Here is an 8,905-nt window from a genome sequence, read left to right as displayed (position 1 = left end):
GGGGGGGGGGGGGGGGGGGGTTAAATCAAATTAAAGTAGTTGAATAGACGTAGTATTGAGTTGAAGAGAATTTCAAAGCAACAAATAACTAATTCCTTATATAAGTTTGCATTATATATATATATATAGTAAAACAAGTATGGTTATGTTTTGATGTTACCAATGATTTTGACACATTATACTGAATTTGGGTATTATATATTGAAAGCAAGATAATAATTGAGAGTTGGACTTGGGCTGGGAGGGGCGTATTTGGATAAAAGATAAAAGAATTGCTGGCTAGAAAATCCCACAAGATATATAGTTCAAATCACACGACATACACATACACGCTAAGAAACTAGAATTTGGAATATATATCGTGTTTCTTATTCAATGTACTTGATGCATAGAAAGATGGAGGACAGATACAGATGATGTAGCAGCACAATAATTGGGCATGCATACATATATATATATGCATGTGAATATATAACTAACTATATATGAAGATATTTGTTTCCTAGAACGGCAGGTGATGAGACTGAGGGGTAAAGGAACAAGATTGTGAAGACGTGGGAATATTCTTGAGATTTCAGAATAGGTATGAAATTGATGGTGCTCCGACTCCGACTCCGACTCCGACGACGCATGGCAATTGTGACTTGTGAGATTTAACGCCTTACATGCATGCTATCTTCATTTAATTACAAACTGAAGCATGTGGAGCTACATTACTCAAATATCAACGTACACCCCATTAACGCAGATATGTTACTCGCAAGCTACCACATTTTCTTACATTTATTATTCCCTTATTATTTGTCCACACCTACATACATATATATATATGTAAATATTCATATAATGCCCTCCACATGACCACATATTACCTTCCTATCACAACATTATTAAATGACAGTATATATATATCTTACCCACAAATTAAAGATCAACCACTCAAAATAACCTAGCTACACCAATCACAATTTTTCTTCTACATATTACTTGTATAATTAACTTGTGTCTCAAATATATATATATATATGTTAATTCAAAACTAATTCAATATTTTAAAAATAACATATTTCAATTGAATAAATACAAAAGTCGGAGGAAATTATGAAAAGTTACTAACACAACAGCGAGAGAAGAAAAAAAAACATGAAAATATTGAAAAAATAGAAGAAAAAAAGGAAAAAATGCATGCCACCCCATATACGAAATATGCATAATACTCCCTGTGTTAAATATCAAATTACCCCCTTACTTTTTTTAAGAATAAAGTAATTTACCCCCAAGGCCTGAAAGTAACCTAACCTACACCCCTGTGTCAAAAAAAATATCAAATTACCCCCTTACTTTTTTTAAGAATAAAGTAATTTACCCCCAAGGCCTGAAAGTAACCTACACGCGCTTTAAGTGCGGTTTTAATTGATATTTTAGAGTAAAATATTATTTTATATTTAAATATAATATATAATAACATTATTATATATAATATTTATAATATATATATATTGTTATTTAAATTTTTTTTAAAAAAATAGACCAACTCCCCCACTCTTTCTTCCTCGTCGCACCCCCCACTCTTTCTTCTACGTCGCACCCCCCAAATCCACCATCACGACCGCCCCACCCCCACCTTCCCCCTCTCCTTCGCACTGCTTCCGGCGTTGCCCCACCCCACCTTCCCCCTTACCCATCCGTCTGTCTCTTTCTCTTTCTGTATATATATATATACACATATACATATATAATTTTAAGTAATAAAAATATATCACAAAAATATTTTTAATTAAATTTTATGTAATTTATATATATTATAAATATATACTTTTAGTCTAGACCGTAGATCAAATTTAGTTTAATTTGGACCATTGATCTTGTTAGTTCAATTTAAGCCTTAGATTCAGACAGATCCAACGACTATTAAGAAGGATGTAAATATAATTTTATAATTAAAAATAAAAAATAATTAATAATAGCGCCTGAATGACATGAAATCGCGTGAGGGACTTATTTGATTTATTTTGAAAAACATAAGGGAGTAATTTGCTATTTTTTTTTTGCTACAGAATAGTAATTTGCTCATTTCGTATAACAATGGAGTAATTTGCATTTAACCCGAAAAAAGTGAAAATTTATTAAAAAATATTATCGTATCGTACTGGACTCCTACAATTTAAGGAGAGAAGGGTTTCCGATCAAAACATACACATGCCAACGTAAGCCGTTCCGAACTTCCTAGAGCGAGTTTGATGTATATCTACGTACCTACCTTCTGTATGTATGCATGATGATGGTTGATGAGAATATATGCTTGTTCAATCTAAATTGGCTGATCATCGATAGATGAGGCCCTCCACCCATGTCTCTATTCCTGTCACATAATTAACTACTCATATATAACACCTAATAATTAATATAGACTAGAAGATTTAGATTGTCTTCTCATTCATAAATTTGAAGTTGAGAATTTCAATAGAATTCATAAAATAATACTTAGATAATTTAATACTACCTCATATTCAAATTTTTGATTATTGCTCATTTTTAATTATATTTTGAGTTGTTATGGTGAATTTGAAGTTTCTTTATACATATATATATAGATTATAAAAGCACTTGTCTTAGATTTTCTTTTCTTTTCTCTTTTGGCTAAATGTAGCATTCAGAAAAATAGAGGAAAGTGTGTTGACCTAATAATGGAAATTAAGGACAATATCCACGAACACTAAGCATGGCTTGCACAATTGCCAACAAATGCGGAGTGTCCAACCAGCCTCAAGCCTGAAAATAGACGCAACCAAATGTACATGCATGTGTTATTATTATTATTATTGTTTTTTAAAAAACAAATTGACTAGATAATATACATCAATATATTAATTTAATCAATAAACTCGCATTACAATAATTGAGAAACTCATATTACAATAAATTCACATTAAATGAGACAAATATACAGTATAATATATAAATTACTTATTTAACTAAAATAAATTACTCATACGTTTAATGAAATTCAAACCCATAATTTTAAATATGGACCACTATACTAAAACATTACCCATGTTATCTTGTTGAGTGAATTATTAGAAAATATTGTTACAATTCTCTTTTTGTCCCTTATCATTAATTCTCTATTTTCATTCATGGATTGATTAATCTGTCAATCAATAATGCGGCAATGATAACTTTTGGTGTGGGGAATGTGAGGATATATAAAACTAAATGTTGACAAGTTAAGATAATTTGAATTCTTGTATTTGGAAATTCTATAAAATATTAAAATATATTAGAAAATTTAAGTTTCATTTTTAGTGGGTAGAAATTAAACTAAGGTACTCATATTGACTCTAAATTGGAAAAACATGTCTTGGCTTCATTAATTAATTAAGGCCATGTATATGTTTTCTCGTGGATTCATTAATATTTAGTTGCCATTAGTTAATGTTTAAGTATATATATATATATATATATGTGTGTGTAAAAGTGTGTGTTCAATTACGTATATACGTGACATATGTAGATAGGAGGACAGACTGACTAATGTGTATGTGCGAGCTGAAAAAATATGAGTGGCACTTAATCGCCTAGAAAAGGCTACAACAATTGAGAAGGGGCGATTGCGATACATGATAGGAAATGCCTTCCACCCACGCAACCCCAACCCCGGCCCCAGCCCCAGCCCACACATAGTCTTGTTATATAGGCATCTCTCCCTTAATCTTTTGGCAATCATAATTATTAAAACTATGTGAAATCCTTATAATATACAAATTTAAGATACTTGAACAATAATTATTTATTAAAATGAAGGCCAGGAAAATATCTTATTATAAAATATAAGAGCCGGTAAGAGTTTTTATAAGTATAACCAAAGTAGTTTATATATATAGTCTTCAAACTTTACCAGACAAATCTTACAATCAAAACTTCACTCATACACCATCCAAAAAATAGGGGACAGGTTTGAAGCCAAAGGTGAGCCACAGCCAGCCATCTTTCTAGCAAATTTATGTCCACTAAAGTAAAATGATTAATCATCAGGAGCCTACCCCTACCGTAATCAACAATCACCAATCAGTTTGGTTCTGGTTTTACTTTTAGTGTGTTTCAAATCAATCAACATTTACATCACAATCAACTCTATCTTATCTCAACAAACCCTATTACTCCAACTACATATACTTGGCCACTTTTACAGTGAATTATATAAGTCAGTACGTATGTACAAATGATGAATTGGTTGAAACTTTAAATTGAATTCGGGTGAAATGAATATGAGGTTGATTAATAGAGAATGGAGTGGAGAACCATCCCATCTAATACTTATCCGGAATTGAATTTCTCAAGGCAATTAATACATATTCATATTTCTAATACCTAATAATTGATGAACCAATGATCAATAATTATAAAGTAAAATAATAATAATTCAATATATAGGAATGGTCCACGTGGCTCAAGGGCCTCCACATAATTGGTCGTCATCTTCAATGACTCTTCCTATTCAAATCTAATCTTCTTGTCTCTTCACATCCTCTCCTTTCACACTCTATTACAATATTCTTTCTTCTCTATTAATTTCTTCACCTTTTCTGCGTGTGAAATGTTTGACACCACACCACGCCACAGATATTCCCGCAATACCAATAGCTTGAAACGCGGCCACTCGGTGTCTCACTACTCGTCCATTAGAGCACGTATAAAGTTATGTATTTCAACAATTTCCTTTTGTTTTTTTTCACTATAAGGATTATCACCATTAATTTCCCTCTTTTTTATACTAACAATCAACAAAACTTGGGAACCTATATATTTATGATTCTTAAGTAAGCAACACTGTCCTTATCAAAATAACTATTTCTAATTACTGATACTTGAATTATATATGACATTTTTTCAACCCTACTTCTTATAATTGAATAAGATGTGGGTTTAATAAGAAATGACCAACTTTTTCTGGAATCTAAAAGATGTGGAGTTAATCTTATTAAATAAGACTATTTGGATATGAACTTAAAATGAATTATGATGTGTGTTTCTAGTTAAGAGTCCATACAATTATTTGTATTTAAGTATTTTAGTTAAGACAAACCCGTTGGTTCTCATGTTAAATATATTATCATCATTATTATGTACATACATGAATAAATATTGATATTGGGACGTCATCATCATATTCGGATTGCTGTGTGAATAAGTCGGGTCTTCCAATGACTTAATATTAAAGAACGTTATAAAGAAATATTACTGGGGAATATTCTGGGAAGAATATGTCTGCAAATAATGCAATTGGCCAAAATATAGCTTTTGATCCGGACCTTGAATTTGAGTGATGGAAAATAATTTAAAAACTGATATTTATTTTGATTTTAATGAAAAATACTAAAGAAAATCTTGTTCAACTGTTGATATATATATATATATATATATATCATGTTGGTCGAAATTAGCAAATACAATTCAAAGGGAAAATATAAAAGTAATTTTTATTTATGTTTCAGCTAAGAATAAATTCAACTATTATCAATATGCCACAGATATTCTAATAGTTAAAAAGTGCTTCTTGACCCTAAGGTCAAACTCATCAACACATTTTTTTAGCTTGAGTTCGAGCTCCACTGGGGTATCCTACTTTTGTCTAAAAAAAATCTATGCAATAACTTGTGTCATTTTTTGTAAATCAACTAACCTTTTATAAAAATAAATAAGTCTTACCAAATTTATAAAAATAAAATAGAAATCTTACAAAATTACAATTTAAAATAGATTACATACTATGTATCTTGGTATAAATAATAACTCACAAACAAATATAATAATTATAAATTAATTGTTAGAACTTCTTAATAATAAAATTACAAGAGATTATAAATTGATATTGAAATATAATGTAAACTATATATGCATCATATTAAATAACTATTTACTAAAACTTTTTGTCAGAACTTATCAAATTATTGATTAAGTTTATTTTTATATAGAGATTGAATAATATAAATAAAAATATTATATTTTATTATTATCTAAAAATAAGATATGAAATATTGATTAATAATCCTAATATATAGTGAATTTTGAAATGAAGTTGATATAATATTGAATCTTCAGTTTAATATATAAAAATACTTCAAAATAAATAAAAGAACATAGTAACATGAAAGAAAAATGATAGCGAGCTTGAGAACAAAAAGTTTTTGGCTCGAGCTTGAGCTTGAACCAAACTTCAAATCAAATTGGCTCAGGGAGCTCGCAAACCAGCTCGAGTCACCTGCCACCCTACCTCCACGTCCCAAAAATTTGAAAATCACATATTTAAGAGTTTACTTTAAATTCACGGGCTTGGAAAATCTATCTTCTATTTTTTGGACGTGTGTATTGCTCTAAAGAGGCGATGTTCTTCTCTCTTTTTACCAGTTCATCTTTTCTCATAGTATTTTTCTGATTTGGGTCTTCTTCAAGTCTATTTCAGCCTCTATATATCTAATAGGAAAGATTATCATTATTTTTAATTTCTTTTTCCAAACCCTTTTTCCAATTAGTCATTTTGCTTGTCAATTTGAAAATTTCTGTGATTATTTTTTGTTTCTCTCATTCGCATTGCAACTATATGAGTAGAAAATAATGTTGAAGTTATCTCGAAGAGGGGATGGGTCGATGCCTCTTCAAAAACTCAAGGAATTCGCCTCAATGTCTCTATCAGAAACGAGCGCCAAGGCGAGCACCTCAGCTAGGTTGATAGCCGAGGCAACGTTGGCTGAAGCATCCCCCACCTTGACACACTTGCCTCTGCTAAGGTGATCCAGGCAAGCCCTCTTGACAGGGGTATTCATACCCATTTGAAAAAAAGACATAAATAACCCTCTAACAATATTAAAATACCACTGGAGCCCCAGGATCTGTGCTTTCGATCTCGGGTCGGATCGCTAGACCGAACCTGCTCTAATGATCAGAGATCTAGATCATAGATCATCTAACAACTCATGATTTAAGATGACGCCACGTGAACCAAAAGGTGGGCACATTTAGTCCTATAAATACCCTCATTCCACAATATTTATGGTTAGACATATTAATTACTTGCTACCTCATTTATTATTTAAGTCGCCATTTACTATCTCAAACTTAAGCTGACTTAGGCATCGGAGGGTTTTCGTCGGGAACCATCCCGGCTAGCGTAACGTACTTTTCTCTTCTCATTGACCACCAAAATATGGGATAATCATATTATATAGCGGATCACTTCTCCTTGGGAGATCGCATCATACTGGATTGGAGATCGCCATCCCTTCGGAGATCATAGAAACGACCCAAATCATTTGGTACCGTTTGTGGAAAATCTGAGAAGACCACTCATATTCTGAGATGAAAGGGACATCTAGGAGATACCATACATTTGGAGGTGGTGAGGAGACCCCTCAAAGGAAAGGTGACCAAATAGTTCAACTGTCAAGTGATGAGCCGCAATGATTGATATAGGAGGCAGGTAGAAATGCATTAGAGGAGAACAACTACCTCAACAACAAGAGAACCTGAGAAAAGCGACAACAATTCAAATGAAAAGAGGTCGAGAGGGACCCAAAAGAAATGGCGAGCAAGAAAGTGTTTAAGAAAAGCCAAAAGATAGAACTTTCAGACATCGGATCTAGTGACAAATGGTTAAGGATAGAGATCGAGATCGCAAAGAGGAACATAGAAAGTTGAGGTTTGAAAAGATGCTAGAAGTACATAGCCTCTAGATCAACAAAATTAGTTGTATACACAGGGATGAGGTGAATATGATGAAAAATGGTAAGTGAGCGAGGCCTGAAAAAGACTTAAGGAATTAGAGATCGAGATCGCCAAGAGGGACATAGAATGTTGGGGTATGAAAAAAAAAAAAAAACCTCACAAGTCTTTATAGAAGTCGCGCACTTCTCATGGGATCGCCCTAGTATTTGAAAAAGATTCTTTATGGAGGTCGTGCACCTCCCATGAGGTTGTGCTAGTATCTGAAAAAGATTATATTCATGGAGATCGCGTACCTCTCATGAGACGGCATTATTTGTCAGAAAAAAACTAGTTGAAAAATCTGAAAATGATTATTGACATGGATGTTGCGCACCGAGGTCATGCTAGTATCTAAAAAAGATTTTCATGGAGGTCGCGCACTGAGGTCAAGATCGCATTATTGTTTGGAAAAGACTAGCTCACAAATTTGAAAAAAAGATTATCTTATGGAGGTCCGGGTAGTATTTGCAAAAGATAATTTTCTTGGAGGTCGCACTAGTATTTGAAAAAGATTATATTCATGGAAGTCACCACCTCCCACGAGATTGCATTATTGTCTGAAAAAGATTATTTTTATGGAGGTAGCACACCTCCCATGATCTGTAGCGCCCCCTACCCGTTACTTCTAATTATCACTATTTTATCCTTACTTAGTCAATCGAGAATAAATATCAATTTTTATTCAATATTTTTTTGTTAATTTCAGCAATTTAGTGAATTTTGACTAACGGGTGGACTTATTTGTTAAACGAAAACAAACTTCACGAGTGCTAGATGTAATTTCTTAAATTATTGCGAATTTAAATATAATTACACCAAATCCAAAAAAAAGATTGTAACTATCCCTATTTATAATTGGAGTATTGGACATATATAGAAAGTGAATTGAAAATGTGATTGGCCTTAATGTAGAATATGGTGAAATATATCTATTTTTTCTACTTAAAAAATAGGGCAAAAGACAATTTTCGTCCCACAACTATAGGCCATTTTCATTTTAGTCCCGTAAGTATCTAGGGTTTCAATTTGATCCCGTAAAACTGAAAAATTCGCAATTTCAGTCCAAATTTCGCTGAAAAATTTTGTGGGTCGCCGGAAAAAGTCACATGCGATGCATGTGACTTTTAAAATTGGGGGCTCGATC

This window comes from Sesamum indicum, linkage group LG5, assembly GCF_000512975.1.
Source record: "Sesamum indicum cultivar Zhongzhi No. 13 linkage group LG5, S_indicum_v1.0, whole genome shotgun sequence".
NCBI lineage: Eukaryota > Viridiplantae > Streptophyta > Magnoliopsida > Lamiales > Pedaliaceae > Sesamum > Sesamum indicum.
Note: the sequence above shows the minus strand (reverse complement) of the source record.